This window comes from Amblyomma mixtum, chromosome 5 (genome assembly GCF_055824585.1).
Source record: "Amblyomma mixtum isolate Tamu chromosome 5, ASM5582458v1, whole genome shotgun sequence".
Taxonomy (NCBI): Eukaryota; Metazoa; Arthropoda; class Arachnida; order Ixodida; family Ixodidae; genus Amblyomma; species Amblyomma mixtum.
The window spans coordinates 51,306,362-51,323,782 of NC_143016.1; the positions used below are offsets into that span (position 1 = coordinate 51,306,362).

General features: G+C 44.8%; 1 pseudogene; it reads left to right on the top strand.

Annotated features, from left to right (window-relative positions):
- The first annotated feature begins 1,856 nt into the window (after nucleotides 1-1,856).
- On the top strand, nucleotides 1,857-14,233 carry LOC149342123 (cuticle protein 16.8 pseudogene; annotated as a pseudogene).
- The last annotated feature ends 3,188 nt before the right edge of the window (nucleotides 14,234-17,421 follow it).

Genomic DNA, 17,421 nt, shown 5'->3' on the forward strand with positions numbered 1-17,421 from the left:
GTTTGGTTTCTTTCCACCAAGAAGCTAATTAAAAAACTTGAAGGAGCACAAACAAAGGCGCTAAGTTGTGTACATCACAAACAAAGTTTAATCGACTCACTGAGACAATTACTCGCTCATTCAGGACTGCCAACACTTCAAAAAAGAGCCAAACTAGGGCGCTTTCAAACCATGTGTCAACTTATGCGCAGTCATTTAAAAGTGGGCAATTAAGATACCTATCAAGATCTCAAAGGACGTAAGTATGTACGTTATCACCTCACGCCCAAACTAAACAAGTTTCCATTCTCTCTGGCACTTTCCGGTTTCATTCTTTACGCAGAGTATACGTGAATGGAACCCTCTAGCATGCGCACTGTTAAGAGTCCATCAATAATTGCCTTTATCGCGCTTGTTTCAAACGAACTACGTACATCTCAGCAATATTCTTCTTATTTGTTGTTGTAACTTTGTTGCTACCTTGATTGCGCATTTTGTGGTCGCGTTTCTCTGCGAAGAGAATGACGTCACTGACTGGAAACATATCAGTTGCAGTGAAACTTTCACAATGGCAATGGAAGTGCAGCCCAAACGCCCATTGTTGAAGAAATGAATTGTCTTTTATTATACCCTTCTACATTTTACTTCTACAGGGGCTGCTTGTACCCATTTTTGTAGGCGAAGGTCAGGCACCCTTTCCGTAGCGAGAGCCTTGCGACAGTGCGGACATGCAAAAATATAAAACTCTTGGGTGAGTCTCGGGGGATCCTTTGCATGTGTAAGCAGCCGAATGTTCGTTACATCCGAGGTTGACACATTTGTTATATCCGAGGTGGCATATTTAGGTTGGTTATATCCGAGGTTAGCGCGCTATGTTCGTTATATTAGAGGTTTGCACACCAAATGTCGATGTATCCGAGGTGGCATACGAAGGTTCGCTATATCCCGAGTAACATTGTAAGCTCGTATATGTAGTATACTAAGTTCGTAGCCCTACTACGTAGCCCTAAGAAGTTCGGTGGGTAGGCGACAGCCTACCCACCGTAGCAGGTGGGCCGTCTGTCACTGGCACCTGACAGACGGCTGTCGCCATTTCCGCTTTTACGGACACTTCTTAAGCTGACGCTTTAATTTAGAAATGGATACCACACATACGACAGAGCGAGTTCTGCATTTCCATTCACTTCGAAGAGTCCACAATCATGCAGGCACAGAGCCAGAGAAAGCGACGCTTTAGTCGTTGTTGTTTGGGGCACGTCCCACGCGCAGCTTTTCGAGGAAATCTACGTTTGATGCCCTACGCCAGCTTGTAAACTTCACTTGGAGATTGCGAAAAAGATACCCCTCGCTTCTTTGTGCCAAGAAACGTGCATTTATTCCTCTATAACTTTCGATTTGCTCTCCACTTTTGCAGGCAGCAGTCGGTGATAGGATTGTGATGATACGACAGAAAGGATTTCGGGGCACAGCGTCTGTGAGAGCAACTTGTTTATAACAAAGAGATACCAATCTGACTGCGTACAAATATATCACAACGACCACACACAGGCTGTCACCTACACTTATTCAAGACTTTAAAAAGACATATCATCCTACTCTAGTAAAACCAACAGAGGAGTGATTGTAGTCTCTTCACCAAGTCGGCGGTATTTCTCAGTCTGACGAAATACTTAATAGACCAGGTAAAATTATTTCTGAACTATTCGCTTGAGCAGCGAAATGTCAATAAAAATATGCGGAGAAGCTTTAAATACTAAAGGCTTGAGCGCTTACATGAAGCTACTCTTTAATGGCACTTTTCTAAGGGCTTTCGAAGAGTGCCCAAGGTAGAAGTACTGCAGTAGCGCATCTTTCATAGAAGCAAATACGTTCAAAACATGGCAGCTTGGCCTGTGGAGCCACCTCCACCTTTTACGTGAGTGGACAACTAAGAAATGAGGAGACATTTAAACAAGAAAATAGATCGCGTCATAGTGTACGTGTCGTTTGCCGGAAAAAAAATGCTCGAAGGCCTCCCCGTTCTCCTCTGAGTGTAGCGAAGAGTGCTGACTATCAACTCAGTTTTCATATAGACAGCCTTCGTTGTGTCTTCGTTTCTCTTTGCCTCGATATGTAGCGTACAATTTCAACGTGTTAACCTACCTTCAGCCGGAGCTATTTGTCTCAAAGCTTGAGTAGTGCAGATCTACCAGACCGGCTGCTTGTTTGAAGCTATTTCAAGCACCCGCATTTGCGGCCAATGAGTGATCCCATCAAAAGAGGCAAAGGAGAAAATTTCATTAGAAGTCAAAGTTCTTTATTTTAAAGGCACCACACGCAACTCGAACTCTGAATTTAGCGAAGCAACTAGAGATTTCTGAACTAGCCTACGAGACAAACTTTTAAAATTTTAAAGTGCATAGCATGATAAGCTAATTATCCGCTGCGTATAAATGGTATACGAGCGCTGCAAATAAAATCTGCACTTTTCCAGCGCAATAAGACTTGCTTTCTAAAGGATATGAAAGCAGACATTTTCATTAACGAGATCAAAAACTATGCAGATCAAATGAAACAACAATGAAGCTCTCAAACTACGAGGAAATAAGAGGAGATAGATATACGGCGAGCTGAGCCAGTCCGGATGGCGCGTGCTCTACAGATGTGCTCCTCGTCACGCATATTTGCCGACTGGAGGCGCCATCTCTGGGGAAAAAGGCGTATCAACAGACAGCTGCTCTGTCTTCTCAGAAAGTGGCTCTTGGCGTCTGTAGTACAGTAGTACACATATACAGTTCGGCGCACGTGGGGAAGGCAACGCTGCTTCACTTGATCTGAAGAATGAATTCAAGCAGAGATTTATACTTGAAATAAAAATTTTGTTCTCTTCTCGAGCGCAAGTTCGAAAGAGTTTGTAATTTGTTTGTATTTGCTTTTGGTGTTAGTTTGTTTGGATTTACTTTAGGGAGATAGTTAGGTTTGATTTTGTTTCATAGGGTTCAACGTCCCAAAGCGACTCCGGCTATGAGGGACGCCGTGGCAATGGGGTCCGGATAATTTCGGCCACCTGTGGTTCTTTACCGTGCCCTGACATTCCACGCCACTAGGGTCTCAAGCATCACGCCTCCATCTAAATGCAACCACCATGGCCGGGATCGTACACGCGTCTTGGGCGTCAACAGCCGAGCACCGTAACCACTGTGCCACCGAGGTTGCGCGGAAGGTCGTTGTCGTCGCTTTTTGGGTCTCAATTGAAAAGCGCACGCACTGCCTCGCAACGCTGCGGAGGGACACAGTTATTGCTTGAAACTTATCAACACTGCCATAAAGCAGCGCTTCCAAAACGAATGGTTTTGGGACTTCTATTGCTCGACTACAAGGACACAATTAGTGGACGGCTACAATACAATATATCTCTGTCCCACTTTCACTAAACCGTTGTTGCAAGCCGAAGTTACGAATGGGCAGAGAACACTTCGCCGAATAGTTAGTTTTTTTGTTACACTCCCCGGTAACTCAGGCTCCAAGAATTGTGGTTTTCTATTGTATCAGTAGTCATTTTCTGTTGCTAGCTTTCGCTTGTTAAAACTTCAAAGGCATTTTTTTGTTCCTTTTTTCTTAAAATCTCATTATTTCATCTAAAAGTTCTTACTTCGAGCGCGCGCAGATGTATGTATTGTCAATTTACTCTTTGTTTTTCTTTCTTTTTTCCTACTTCAGTCCAGTGCCTCTAATAGCCTTTGCTATTTTGTTCTTTTTTGCTGCTTTCTTGTTATATTTTTTGCAGCCCGCTTTTCCTGGGCAGCGTTCTGGACATATTTCACTTCGTAGCCTGCACATTGTGTTCCAGCTAGCTCTCCACCTGTGCAGTTCACATTCACCAGCGGGAATCCGTTGATCCTGTTCTTGAGCCCGACTGGGGTGGGGACGAAGGCGTCATCGGAGGGTCCTGCGGACCCCTACCACGCTCTGCCTACACGAGAGCTCCGTGTTCCTTTGTTGAGCATGAGTGCCTCACGTCCGGTCCTCCACACTACGCTGCCGCCTGTTCTCCACACCTGCTGCACACAAGTACTAGTGGGGACCCGCTGTGTCGGTGCTTGAGCTCGATTATGGTAGGGGCGAACGTCTCGCCGGAAGATCCGGAACCCCTTACCACGCTCTGCATGAAGGAGGGCTCCGTGTTCCTTTGTCAATCATGAGTGCCTCAGGCATGCCCCTCTGCTCACCTCAAGGTGCTCATTGACCGCGTTGAGGAATCCTGAGTCACTCCTGCCCACTGGATCTGCCCTGCTGAGGGATGAAGCATACCTGCCTAACTAGAGTGTTGCCATGACACCTTTATGCAGCACTATGCTTGCCAAGGTTTGAGCCAGAGAAGACCGTAATGTTTATTTAATGTTTACGTAAGTGGGATACGGCCCTGTACATAGCACATAACATTGTTAATTTCTCTGAGTTTACAAATAAAACTAGCATTTGACTGCGTTAAATGCTGTGGTACAAATTAACTCTATAAAAGTACAGTGGTGCACATGGATGTCACATTCTAATGTGAATATACAGCACTTTGTGAAATTTTTTTGGGTGAAGCTTGATAGCAATATCTGATGGTAAGTTATTCCAGTCACTTATGGTTCTAGGTATGAATGATTGCGAGTAGAGAGATGACTGACACACTGGGCGACGGTCTTTGTAAGGAAGATCACGGCGAGGGAAAATGAGGCAAGGTGGCTGAAAGAAGTCGTCATGCAAAACGTCGGGGTGATAAAGCTTGTCAAACAGAGGTAGGCGTGCGTGTTTTCGTCTTAGTAGTAGGGGATCTAATTCGGCGCAATTTTTTAAAGATGTAACACTGGGGTACGGGCAATAGTCCGAAAAAAATGAAACGAGCAGCATGGTTTTGCAGGGATTCATTGTTACGTATCATGTAATCCTGGCTCGGGTCCAACATTGCACATGCATATTCAATTTTAGATCTGATTAAGGTGGCGTATGCAAGCTTTTTTAAATGTGTGGGTGCTTGCCTTAGTCTGTATTTCGTGATTCCGAATGATTCCGAATGGGCGATTAGGAGTCGCAAGAGTAACATTCATGTGATGATGCCATGTTAAATTCATTTGAAAATTTACTCGTAGGTGTTCGTATGAAGTATATAGTAAGCTCGACAATGTTCTTATGTATAAGGTATGAGGTTAGAATGCCAGAAAAAGAACGTGTAAATGACATGCACTTAGTCATGGTAGGATTTAGGGTAATTTGCCAGTCAGAACACTACATATTACCGCGTTTAGGTCTGGCTGCAACGATTGTTGGTCAGTTTCGGTAGTAATTTTACGGTCAATAACACAGTTATGAGCGAACAGTCTTGAATCATTGATATATATTAGAAAAAGCAATGGACCAAGGACGCTCTCTTGTGGAACGACGGGCGCGACTGGAATAAAAGGAGAATTGCAGTGGTTGATATTTGTGAACTGTGTTCGGAGTTACAAAAAAAACTTTTATCCATAAAACAACTTATGTGTTAATGCTAAGATGTTTTAGTTTCGTTAGTAGCCTGTGGTGAAGAATGCGGTCAAAAGATTTAGAAAAATCTAGGAATATGGCATGGACCTGGTTGCCGACGTCAATACAGGATGGCAAGTCATTAGTAAATTCCGCTAACTGCCTATCGCACGAACATCCCTTGCGAAAGCCGTGCTGTTATTTGAAGATTATGTTATGCTCTTCTAGATATGTTGTGATTTGCGAATGTATGATGTGCTTCAGTAGTTTGCAGAAGATACTAGTTAATGAAATGGGTCGGTAGTTAAAGAGGCTGCGAAACACTGCATGGGAGGATACCGGCTATACTTCAGGTGGATTCCTTATGTCACACAGATGCTGACTTAAAAAGAATTACAGGAATCGATGCACAGGAACGGGAGTTATTCAATGAAGAAATTTCAAAATACAAGCAAACAAAACGCTGCCCTCAACTCGATTTTGGCGGGGCTTCCCACTCCTATTTCGCTCTCCCACTGACGGCACCTGGCGCAACCAATCAAAACAGCCTGCCAGAGAACGTCGCGGAAATTTGCACTCCATGGTTGCCTGCTCTCTGTAACGCGTTCTTGCCGAGACTGGTAGCGTCGTTTCCATGCCAGAGCCCCTGGTGGTGCATTTTTATTTTGCTTGCTTTGCAGGGCTTTTATCTAAGACGAACAAGTTGTTTTTGTTGATCTAATATAAAACACCGACAGGTGACAAAATGTGTCTCTATTTATTCACACAAGTTGCAGTATATTTGCTGTTTTTTCAATCATCAAGCTCGCGCCAGGTGATGTCATATCCGCTGCTAAAACCCGCCACTGTGTGGGGACACCATCAGAGCCATGAATTTGTTTTTGGGAGCACATCAAAATAATAAAAAACGGAATATACGTGGTATTACCGACGCTAATAGCACCATTGTAATCACTGTATGCGATCAACAGGCAAAACAGTCAACTACGATTGTGTTTCTGGGGCCCTTTAAGAGGAGATGTGCGATCGCCAGCTTTAATAATTGGTATGACCTTGTCTGTGCACCAATCATTAAGAATCCGGCTATTTAGACGCCTGCGTAAAAATCATTAATCCGTCCCCTACTTGATTACGCCTGCGTTATATGGAACTTCACAAACTAAATGATATTACCAAGTTATAAGGTGTTAAAAAAAAAGCCGTTCGCTTCATTTGTCATCAGTACTGTCGCAATTTTTGTCCAAACCTTCGCTCTTCCTACACTGCAACTACTACGTTATCAAGACGCCGCCATTTAAAATCTTTGAAATCTTTGTATTGTGTCACACAGGATCATTGTCGACTTTCATGTACCATTATTTCAGCTCAACATAAGACCGCAAGATATTACTATGAACTTAACCTCGTCCCTTTATAAGCTCGAACCGATGCATTTAAATATATTTTTACCCTCATACCATCGAGGCTTGGAATGTGCTGCCTGCCACATTCCGCTTCCTTCCTTTAAACGAATTTATTAATGCAGTTCTCACTTAAGCTCACAAATTTCATTAACCTGAATTAATTGCCGGTTAATTTTGTTTTGTTAGAATTCTTGTGTTTTCTTATTTGTTTGAATGCACTTTTGCTTATCTAGCAATTTCTATGCATTTTCTATTAAAAAATAAATTTAAAAAAATTACCTTGGGGCTCATCAGTACATTACAGGGCAGCAAATTGCCGTGCGCTATGACAAATCAAATTGTTTCGCTGCAGCAGTCCACCGGCGTGCATCCCAGATCTGGATTACGCGTTAGCAATTGAAAAAATGCTCAATAGTTTCGCGAACATCACACGGGCGCTAATTCACCGCAGGCGCAAAATAAGTTTTTTTTTCCGAAGCCATATATATCTTCATGGACAAAGTTTTCTCATGCAGCCTGCAGACGAAGGTCTTGGTGCAAAATGAAAATGGCATTTATTGCACATAACGTCCTGACAAAGCAAAGTATACATGCGCGAAAGTAAGAGGATTGAAACCAAATATTTGCAGAAATGTTTTCGCGATCCTGAAAAGTAAAATTAGTTTTAGAAACAGGCAATGAGAGAGCGCACAATAACATAAGTTCATGCAAAAACTCTCATAAAAAAAATGACTGTCACAATCATTAAACATGCAACCAGTGATGGCAAAGCACTGAATACACTGGTTTGTAAGAACGCGCGAACTATGAGGTGGGAAGAATGCGGCAGAAATATAAAGCGGGAAACCGTCTGATGTAAGTAAAAATGGGCTATGCCAAGTCAACCAGCTCTAACAGATGACAAAAATACTATCACGTCCCATGAGCTACAAGGAGTAATCCACACAAAAGTCCCAAATAGTCTGCTAAAGCGGAGAATATGAATTCTGGTGCTGTAAATAATCGGCAGCATATGAGTTTTGCTGCTGGAAACATATTACGGGCGGTAGGCTTACCAACCGGGAACAGGCCACGAGAAATGAAGCTTTCTTTTTTATGCTGCGAGTATCTTGACGGAAAAGTACGGAATGCTTCGCGTACGCTTAACATCCTGGTCGTCTCCAGGCTCACCGGAATTCATCATAAATGATGTCAAATGTGCTTAAAACATAAATGCTACACTGAATAAAGAGGCTACTGAACACAAGAGTGAAGAGAAGGGAAAAAAACGGTCATGAGAAAACGATCAGAATTAAGATGAGGAGGAGAGGAAAAGTACTATTGCTACCAAGGTGTCAACACAGCCGTTTCCTATATAGAACGACGGCTCAGATGGGTCATAAAGCATCGCACCAACTCTACCTCCGCGCGTAAAGGAGACAAGTCTGCACAGATCACGCATCCCAACTCTGAAGCAAGTTACTTTGCAGTGGCAGCACCCCACAAGGCAGTATGTTTGTTTGTACTAGTGGGTTAATGCTACCACGAAACTTGTCTCTATAGCAGGTTCACGAGGGTTTTCGGAATAACATAAGGTAGACCTAGGACAACGTCTTCGTGCAATCTATGGTTGCGCCTAAGGCTCATGCTGTCCTCTCTAGCAGCAAAACCTATACTTGGCCAATAGCGTCACAAGTCACTTTTGCAGCGCCTGTTCGGGAGAAGGGGTATATTGAAACGTGTGGCGACAGTTGGAACCGGCTTTTCCTACCGCGTTTATGTGTTCGTTTCCGTCCGATAGGCTGCGTACAGGATTTTGCTGTACTGCCAAGATGTGAGCATTTCTCCGCTCATTGATGCAGCGGAACCACTTTTTCAGGAAGGAGATCGTGCGATCGATTATTAAGGGCAGATTATATCTGTCGTAAAGCCGGTTATGAGTAGCAAAGAAATTCTTTTCAAATAGCTACAGCAAGGAATCTCGAATGACAATATTGCAGATTGAAACAGCATGCGTAGCCGTTTTTTTTATCATTTCTGCAGATTTGAAATGGCGTCGAAGGCAAAAGATGCGTATTGTCACGCTTAGGAAAGCAATGAATATGAATACGGTAGTTCAAAAATTTATATGCATAAAAGTTCAACAGTCTCGCAAGGTAACAGCCGTTTACAAGTGGCAGCGAGGTGCTGGAAGCGGTAGGGAATAGGTCTACGTACTACAGGTTTTGACTGCAGATACGGATCATGAGAGTCAAATTAGAAAAATAAGAACTAGAAGAATAAGAATGGGGTGGAACGAATTTTGCAGACTCTGTCCTTTCGTGAATGGCAGTTTACCTGTATTCCTCAAGAGAAAAGTATAAAACAGCTCTATCTTATCGATACTCACCTATGGGGCATTAACGTGGAGACTTAGGAAACGAGTTCAGCTTAATTGAATACAACGCAACGAGCTATGGAAAGGAAAATGATAGGTGTAATATTAAGAGACAGGAAGAGGGCAGAGTTGGTCAGGGACCAAACGCGGGTTAATGATATACTAGTCGGAATCAAGTGGAAGAAATAGACTTGAACAGGGCGTGTAGTGCGAAGCTAGGATACCCGATGGTCGGTTGAGGGTAACGGAGTGGATTTCAAGCTATGGCAAGTGTAGCAGGTGGCGGCACAGTGTTAGATGGGTGGATGAGATTCAGAAGTTTTCGGGGGCATGGGGGCCGCAGCTGGCACAGGAGAGGGTTAATTGGAGAGATATGCGAGAGGCCTTTGCCCTGCAATGCGCGTAGTCAGGTTAATGACGATGATGATGAACCTTTCACTTTTACTCTGTTTCACAATTTTCTGACGCTGATGTGAAAACTCCAAATGGCGTGAGCAAATCCGACACCTAATTCCCAAACATTTTTGTATGATGGAATTGCCGTGAACGGCCGGCAATCTGAATACTGCCTGCTGCGGTCAAGACAACAGAAGCCAAGTGCACGAGCCAATAGCAACTACTTTTTTTTTTATTATTATTCGAGAAGTGTGGCATGAGCGTAAGTTGAGAGTAGTTCTCGGGACCGAGTTTCTTTAAGAAATTTTCGACTTGTTAAACTTAGATGTTGCATCCATCTGAATGCAAAACATAAAAGTGCGGAGTATTTTCCCACACCCAAAAAGAAACATACGCTATACTGTTAATTGAACAAAATTCGATAACCCCTGCGCTATTTCAATCATCCCCATTATTTTATGCGCGAATAACTGCTGCAACTTTTCCACATTTCAGCTTCCTGAAGATGGTATAGCGTCATACTCTACGCCGTATTCCCAAAACTCAAAGCTGATAGCATGCCTCCGGGTATCTACGAGAAGCTGTCATGACATGCGCCCAATACACGTCCTGCATCCCTATATACCTTTCTTGGCATGCCTCACAGCACGCCCCTCGATTAAAAAAAGAAGATGCCTCAGCATGTGCCCATTGTTGCAAAATGTGGATGTTTGTCGGAGGATTTTAAGGCGCTGTTTTATGAATATCAGGGACTCTACTGCGGGTAGTGAATTAAAAAAATGACATATCCCCTGTCAATACCTTCAATACTTATAGAAAGCAGAGTACAAGGTCAGAGTTTTGTTGCTGGCTCCGTGATAATACAAAGGTGTCTTTATCAAAAGGTGTCCTTTTCCGTGAAATAATAACCGATGATCACGTACGCGCAATCCAAACTGACATTAACAACATTTCCTCTTGGTGCAAAGCATGGCAAATGACGCTAAACGTTAACGAGTGTAAATTCCTGCGCGTATCAAGGTCATCTAGCAACTCACCTACGTATCACCTTAACAATGTAGCTCTCGAATCAGTAGAGTCAGACAAGTACCTAGGCATTCATATCGCCTCTAACCTTAGCTGGAACAGTCATGTCGAATTCATTGAAAACAAAGCTAACCGCATGCTAGGCTACTTAAAACGGAACTTTCGCTCGGCCCCTTCTAGCACCAAGCTTCGCTTTGATAAAACGTTAGTTCATTCGCAACTTGAACACGCATCGTCAGTTTGAGACCCGGGCACTACTGATCTCATTAACCAGCTAGAAATGATTAAAAATAATGCAGCTCGTTTCATCTTCTCTAATTATCACCGCACCGCTAGTGTATCCTCAGTGAAGACTAATCTCAATCTGCTACCCCTCACATCTCGTCGAAAGCATGCACAGTTATGCCTCTTTCATAAGATATTTTACCATGATGACTTACACGGTAAATTGCTCATTCCGCCTTCATATGTATCATCACGCATTGACCACGTTCACAAAGTTGGCATAAATTCATGCAACACTAAATGTTTCCCCGATTCATTCATACCCCGCAAATCTAAAGACTAGAACCGCCTTCCCTCTTCCGTTGCAACAATCAATAAATCTTGGTTATTTCAGTCTGCCGTGCGCAATATAGACCATGCCAGTTTTTTTTAACATTGTATAAAACCTACCTCTCTTCCTGTGTGTTCATATATTATTTAATTTCACCACTCTCTACTCTCAAACGTTATCGCGAATTTCATTGTGTTATATTAATTAAGTGTTATGGGACTTTGTTTAGATTCTTTTGTAACCAACCTCAACTGTCACTTACAGTTACTTGTATGTTCTTATTGCTGTGCATATTTTTGTTTGTTTACTGAATACAACCCACTCCCCTCTGTAATGTTTATACCTTGAGGGTAATAATAAAAAATAAATAAAGAAGGCCATTTAAAAAGGTGACCGCTCTGACACGTACTATCAACAAATACAGTCGCCACGACATGCCGGATATTAAGTGTTCAGTGAACTTACCTTCAAGCAATTCTCGTATAAAACATACATGAGAGGTATACGGGCGATCAGGCATCAGCCCGGTACGTTCGCATTGTACCGGTACGAAAGAAAAGATTTTCTTACAATTCATCAATGTTACATGCTCGGTGCGAAACCCGTTGCGTGCTGTATGGAAGAAATTCTCTGAAGAAGAAAAAGCAGTACCGACAACTTGGGTGTTATTCAGATGACCCAAGGATGGTCACGCAATATAGAAAGCGCCAGCTAGGAAGCTAGAGACCGACCTTTGGCATCGGTTCGCGCTATTAGTTACGCCATCGGACAGCGCTTGATAAACGGCCTGCAATAACGAAAGCCTGTGTGACCGTCCTTAGTTTCTTTTTTGAGTTAGTGTAGGTGCTTAGAGGCGCCGCCTATACTAGCATTCAGAACGGCAGCGTAAATCTTCGAGCTCAGCGAGTTCCAAAGGCTGTCGTTTCCGGCAGTTGCTTTGACTGAACACAGTCACGCACTAGACTGGAAGAGCAGGTAGTGTGGCTTGCAACCACTAGTAATATCATATAAACGCAATCTATTTCCTAACTTTCGCGTCTCAAGTGCCGCCCAAAAGAAAACAAGGCGGTCCTCAACAAGAAGCCCGGTACTGTTCCTGGCCGCTTCGATGCATGTGTCCGGCCTGACCTTCAAGCCGGTTTTTAACCTTGCGCTTGTTCACCGCGCACGTAGACGCATACTCGCATATTGCAAAAGGTAGATGCGTGTTCAAAAGAAAGTATAAGGAAAAGACTGACATCCCGAATAGCGATACGTTTCACGAAGAGAAACCGAAGACTGAATTCGCTATTGTACAACACCAGCGCGTCTCTCTAGACAAGAACAAGATAAGGATCGGCGGAACGTGTCAAGAAACAGAAAACCGCCCAACACAGTGCGGCACTAACGGTTCTACTGCGACGATGGAGAGAGTGTACCCAACTGACTGTGCATTCGTTCGTAACTGACCGGCCACCGTTTCACCTCCTCTCCTACACACGCGATGCCCCGCGGCTGCCGTCAGAGGAGTGAGTGTGGTTGTGGAATGTCGCCTCTTCCTCTCATTGGAGGAAAGCGCCGGAAACTGGCTTTAGTGGGGACCAGATCCGTAATGAACCAGGGTGGGGGGTATATAAGAAACCCAGTGCTGAACGGTAGCACTGTCCATCAAACCGGAGCCAGCGTCTGCCGACACCATGTTCTCCAAGGCATGTACCCGAGCGCCGGTGTTCTTTCGTGCTGGGATTACCGTTGAATGAAGGATGCCATAATTCCAAACGCTGCGGCATTAGTTGTGGTGGCGTACTGAACCAGTGTTCACGCCTGTCCATTGTGCTTTGTCGCGCAGGTCCTCCTCTGCTGCGTCCTCGCCTTCGCTGCCGCCCAGCAGCCAGCCGCTGACGGGGTAAGGTTCTTTCGAACATTCGCCAAGACATAGAGAGCTTATGTCGCAATTTTGCAATTTTTCAAGTGGCGAAATCTTGTTAACCTGGACGAATTCCTTGCCTATAGAGCTCAGTGGCGAGTTGGTGCGTGTCTGATATTTATACGCAAGAGGGCAGCTTACTTCGAAAGAAGCTGCACAGAGTCAACTTGGGAGCTTAGTTTGGGAGTAGCTCTTTTTAAAAACATTCCTTTTTTCGCAATTCCTAAATTTCCCAGAAAAGATCTTAGCTTCGAACTAAGCAGCGGCATTCCAACTCTGGTACATCGGACTGGAACGCATATAACCCTGGTGAAATGAGCCCTTTCTCCACTTAATTAACGATCGATAGGTTTGCGTTGCACGTTGAACGTGCACAAGATATTTGGAGAAAAGCATGTCTATCATACGGAGAAAATTCCAGGGCATCGTAACAAACATATATTAGGTGAACGGCGCTGTGTAATTAATTTTTATTCTCCTTTTATTATCTGTGAGATAGTGTCCGGAGACAAGTGTGATGATAAACGCTTCTTCCCTAATGTTTCTCTCGCCATTTATCGGCCCCAAATGAGGATGGACTATTTTATGTGCGCCAAGAGAGGCCACTCAAGCTTTTTCTTCTTCCCCGCCAGCCACCACAGCCATACACCTTCAGCTACGACAACACCGATGAGTTCGGCACCCGCATCAGCCAGCAGGAGACCGGTGACGAGAACAACAACAAGGTCGGTTCCTACAGCTACACTGACGCCAACGGCCTGACCCGTACCGTCAAGTACACCGCTGACGCTGACGGCTTCCACGTCGTTGTCGAGACCAACGAGCCAGGAACCAAGACCTCCAACCCAGCTGATGCCCAGTACATCTCCAACGCCGCCGACGTTGCCCCAGCTCCAGCTCCAGTCGCCGTGAAGCCAGCTCCTGTTGTGGTCAAGTCTACCCCAGTGGTCCACGCTGCCCCAGTGGCCGTCCATGCCGTGCACGCTGCCCCAACCTTCACCCTGCACGCCGCCCCAGTGTCCTTCGCCACCGCCCACCACGTCACCCCAATTGCCGTGGCTGCCCACCCAGTCGCCTTCCACGCTCCCCTCACCTACACCCTTGGCCGTGCCAAGAGCCGTTAAGAAACACCTATAGTTATCTAGAAATTATAGAAATAAACTATTCACTATTCGATCCATTTATACAAAGCATCTCTGTGTTTTCATTTTTTGTTTTTTGCAAATAGTACTCAAAGCAGATATGTTAAGAAACATGGTGAACAATTAAACCACGTATTGACATCGCGCTAAAATTTTTCTTCTAGCAGTGGGCTTGTTCTGATGGAACCTTCAGTAACCTTTAGTTAATTCACCTTTAGCGGCATTGGGAGTTAAACCCTATATCCAACACTTTGCCTTCCTATATATGCAAAATAAAGAGATGGACAAATTTCTGCTCATTTGGCGGTTTAACAAATTTGTCTTTAAGAAAGTAGTGCCGGTACCAAGCATCATTTCGTAACTGAACACCGTACCAGGACGTGGGAGAGGGGACTTTCATTTGACAGATTTGGATTGTCAAGATTCCTGTGCCCGCGGTCTGTGCTTATTTACAAACTGCTGGTACACGCGCATAAATTTCACTGAATGGCTACTACGCATGGTGTTCGAAGTAGTTATAACAGCATGCTCTTACGAAGTGATCGCATGGATGTGGAGCATTCGCCTTGCGTTCAAGAGGACCGAGATTCGGATTCCAGTGCGGCGCAATTCTCGACCGGATTAAAAAAAATGCCTGTGCAGATGGAATAGCATAACCAGGCCCAGCACGCGGCCTGATACTGGTCAATAGAACCAACAACGCACTCACTCCCCAGAACAAACAAGATTTGGCCACCGTGGTGTAGAACTTGGCCACAACCTCTTATATGGATGAATACACCGAATAACCTTCCGCCCCCAGTCCCCAACTGGTGCGGAGCAACTGTCCAAGATGGTGGTGAGACATGCGATGCAGCATAGGTTGCTAAGGATCTCTAATTCCGTGCATAGGTGGGGGAATGAAAAACTTTATTGAGCCAGCATGTTTGGACCGTTCAGGGTCTGAGGGTCACCGCACAGCCATCACATTACGCGCATATGTGTCCAGGCCACGTAGGGCCATAGCACTGGCACCCCTGTTCACACAGCGAAGTTGCGTGTCCGAGTCCTGCGACGCGATGAGGGCCTCCCATGTTCCAATGGTGGGCTGTCCCTGTGGGGGAGGATCGGTAGGGCAGCCGAAGAGGATGTGGTCCAGGGTGGCTTGCGATTCTACGCAGAGTGTACTCTGGGGAAACGGGGCGGGAGTAGGATAGAAGAGGAGGGTTGGGAAGAGTTCGGGTCTGGAGTTGCCTAGAGAGGATTTGTTGGGAGTGCAATAGGTGGGGATGGGGAGGGGGGTGCCATTTGAAAATGGAAGGGAAAATGATAGGCGTAACATTAAGCGACCGGGTCGGGGAACAAACGCAGGTTATTGGCATCCTAGTAGAAACTAATAAAAAGAAATAGGCTTTTGCTGGGCTTGTAATGCGAAGAAAAGACAGCCGTTGCTCATTAATGGTAACCGACTGGATACCAATAAAAGCAGGGGTCACAAAAAATTTATGTGAGCTGACAAGATTAAGAAGTTTGCACGGGTATGGTTGCCGCAGCTGGCACAGGACGGGATTAATTGGAGGGAAATAGCACACTTTGTCCTGCAGTGGGAGGTATCACCAAGATGATGTTGGTGCTCCTACTATGGTAGTGGGATCAGTAATTTTGTTAAATAAAACGAAACAGCTTCAGGGGCTTGTTCAACACGTCTCCGCAACACTGATCTGAACCACAGTTAGCCAATTTGCACAGGAGGGATTTTGATAGCCCCACCACCCTTCCCACTTTACACCCTCCTCCCACACCGGAACTTCCTCCTCGGAGCAAAGGGCATACTTAACCCCAGCCTATGACGAACGCTTTGCCAAGACGAAGACACGTCCTGCTGTCGAAACGCAGGCTAAGCACCTCCAGGCTTATTCCTCCCTTGTTCACTTCGTGTTGGCACCAAGGTTAGGCTTTTTACCCCTAGGGAGACAAAAGTATAATCATAAGTGCCTCGAATGATCGCCAGGAAAGACGTTATTTTGCGGAAACTAGAATGTGCGCTATAGTGTAATCGTTGCGACATTGCAGAAAATTAAGTATATCAGATTTTCGATGAGATGCGAGAGGCCTGTTGGCAAATTGGCCAAGAAATATCTGATTGTTGATGACGCTCCGGTCAAAGAAGCTTTTATTCATGACCTGCATTTAAGCTGTGGGCGCCTTATAATTTGGAACTGCCGTTTGACAATGAGGGCAAATTCCGGAACAGAGAATATTTTTCCACACTGATAGGAAGCTAAGACACAGGGCGTTGAATGAGCTCTCCTACGGGTTTGGGCAGCAAAACAAATAACAATACATAAAAGAATACCCCATCAACAAGCCACATGAAGGGTAATGGTATTAAAAATGGCAACTTTCTTGTACTCAAACTTTACGAACGCAGTCATTTAATCCGTTATATTAGTGCACTATGTTACTCTACTGTTTTCATCATCATCATCATCATCATGAATGCTTGCATCGCTGCCCCTCGTCAATTTTCTCATCTCAAGAGAGCATATCCCGCCACTTGAGATGTCAGCAATGAGCGCCAGAGGCACTGTAGATCCGGCGTTTCCTTCTGCCTCGACACTGGAAGCACTGGTTTCGCTGGTAAGGGGCCCCATTCAGTGTGGACCAGCTAAAATTATTTTAACTGAAACGAACTGAGTGCTGTTGCGAGTTAATTGGTCTCATCCAAAAACTACAAATCCAAAAGCGACCGCTTGACAGCCGCACTACGTACGCAGTCCCGAAGAATTCAGTCCTTTATTGCTAGAGCGGTGGTCTTTAATGTGCCTCGATGCGCCAGCAACTGAAGACGTGGGAAAATCTAGCACGCGGAACATGTCCAGATCGGACATACAGTGCGAGCGGCAGTGACAAATTCCCGTCAGGCAGGGCGGGCTCGATACTTCAAAAAATTACTTTTGATAACGCTACCCGACGCAGTGAAAAAGTGCATTTTTGTTGCCGATGCAAGACAAACTTAGAGGAAAGAGATAGTGCATCACGATGCCTCGGTACATTATCGCAACCCATAATACGGTGATTACCTAAGTTAATTTCTCCGTCTTTTCCAGATTCTTTAGTGTGTATAGTATAGCGAACTATTTGTGAAGGGCTTAAACAAGCCCGGCTGCCGGAATTTATTTATGCTCCAA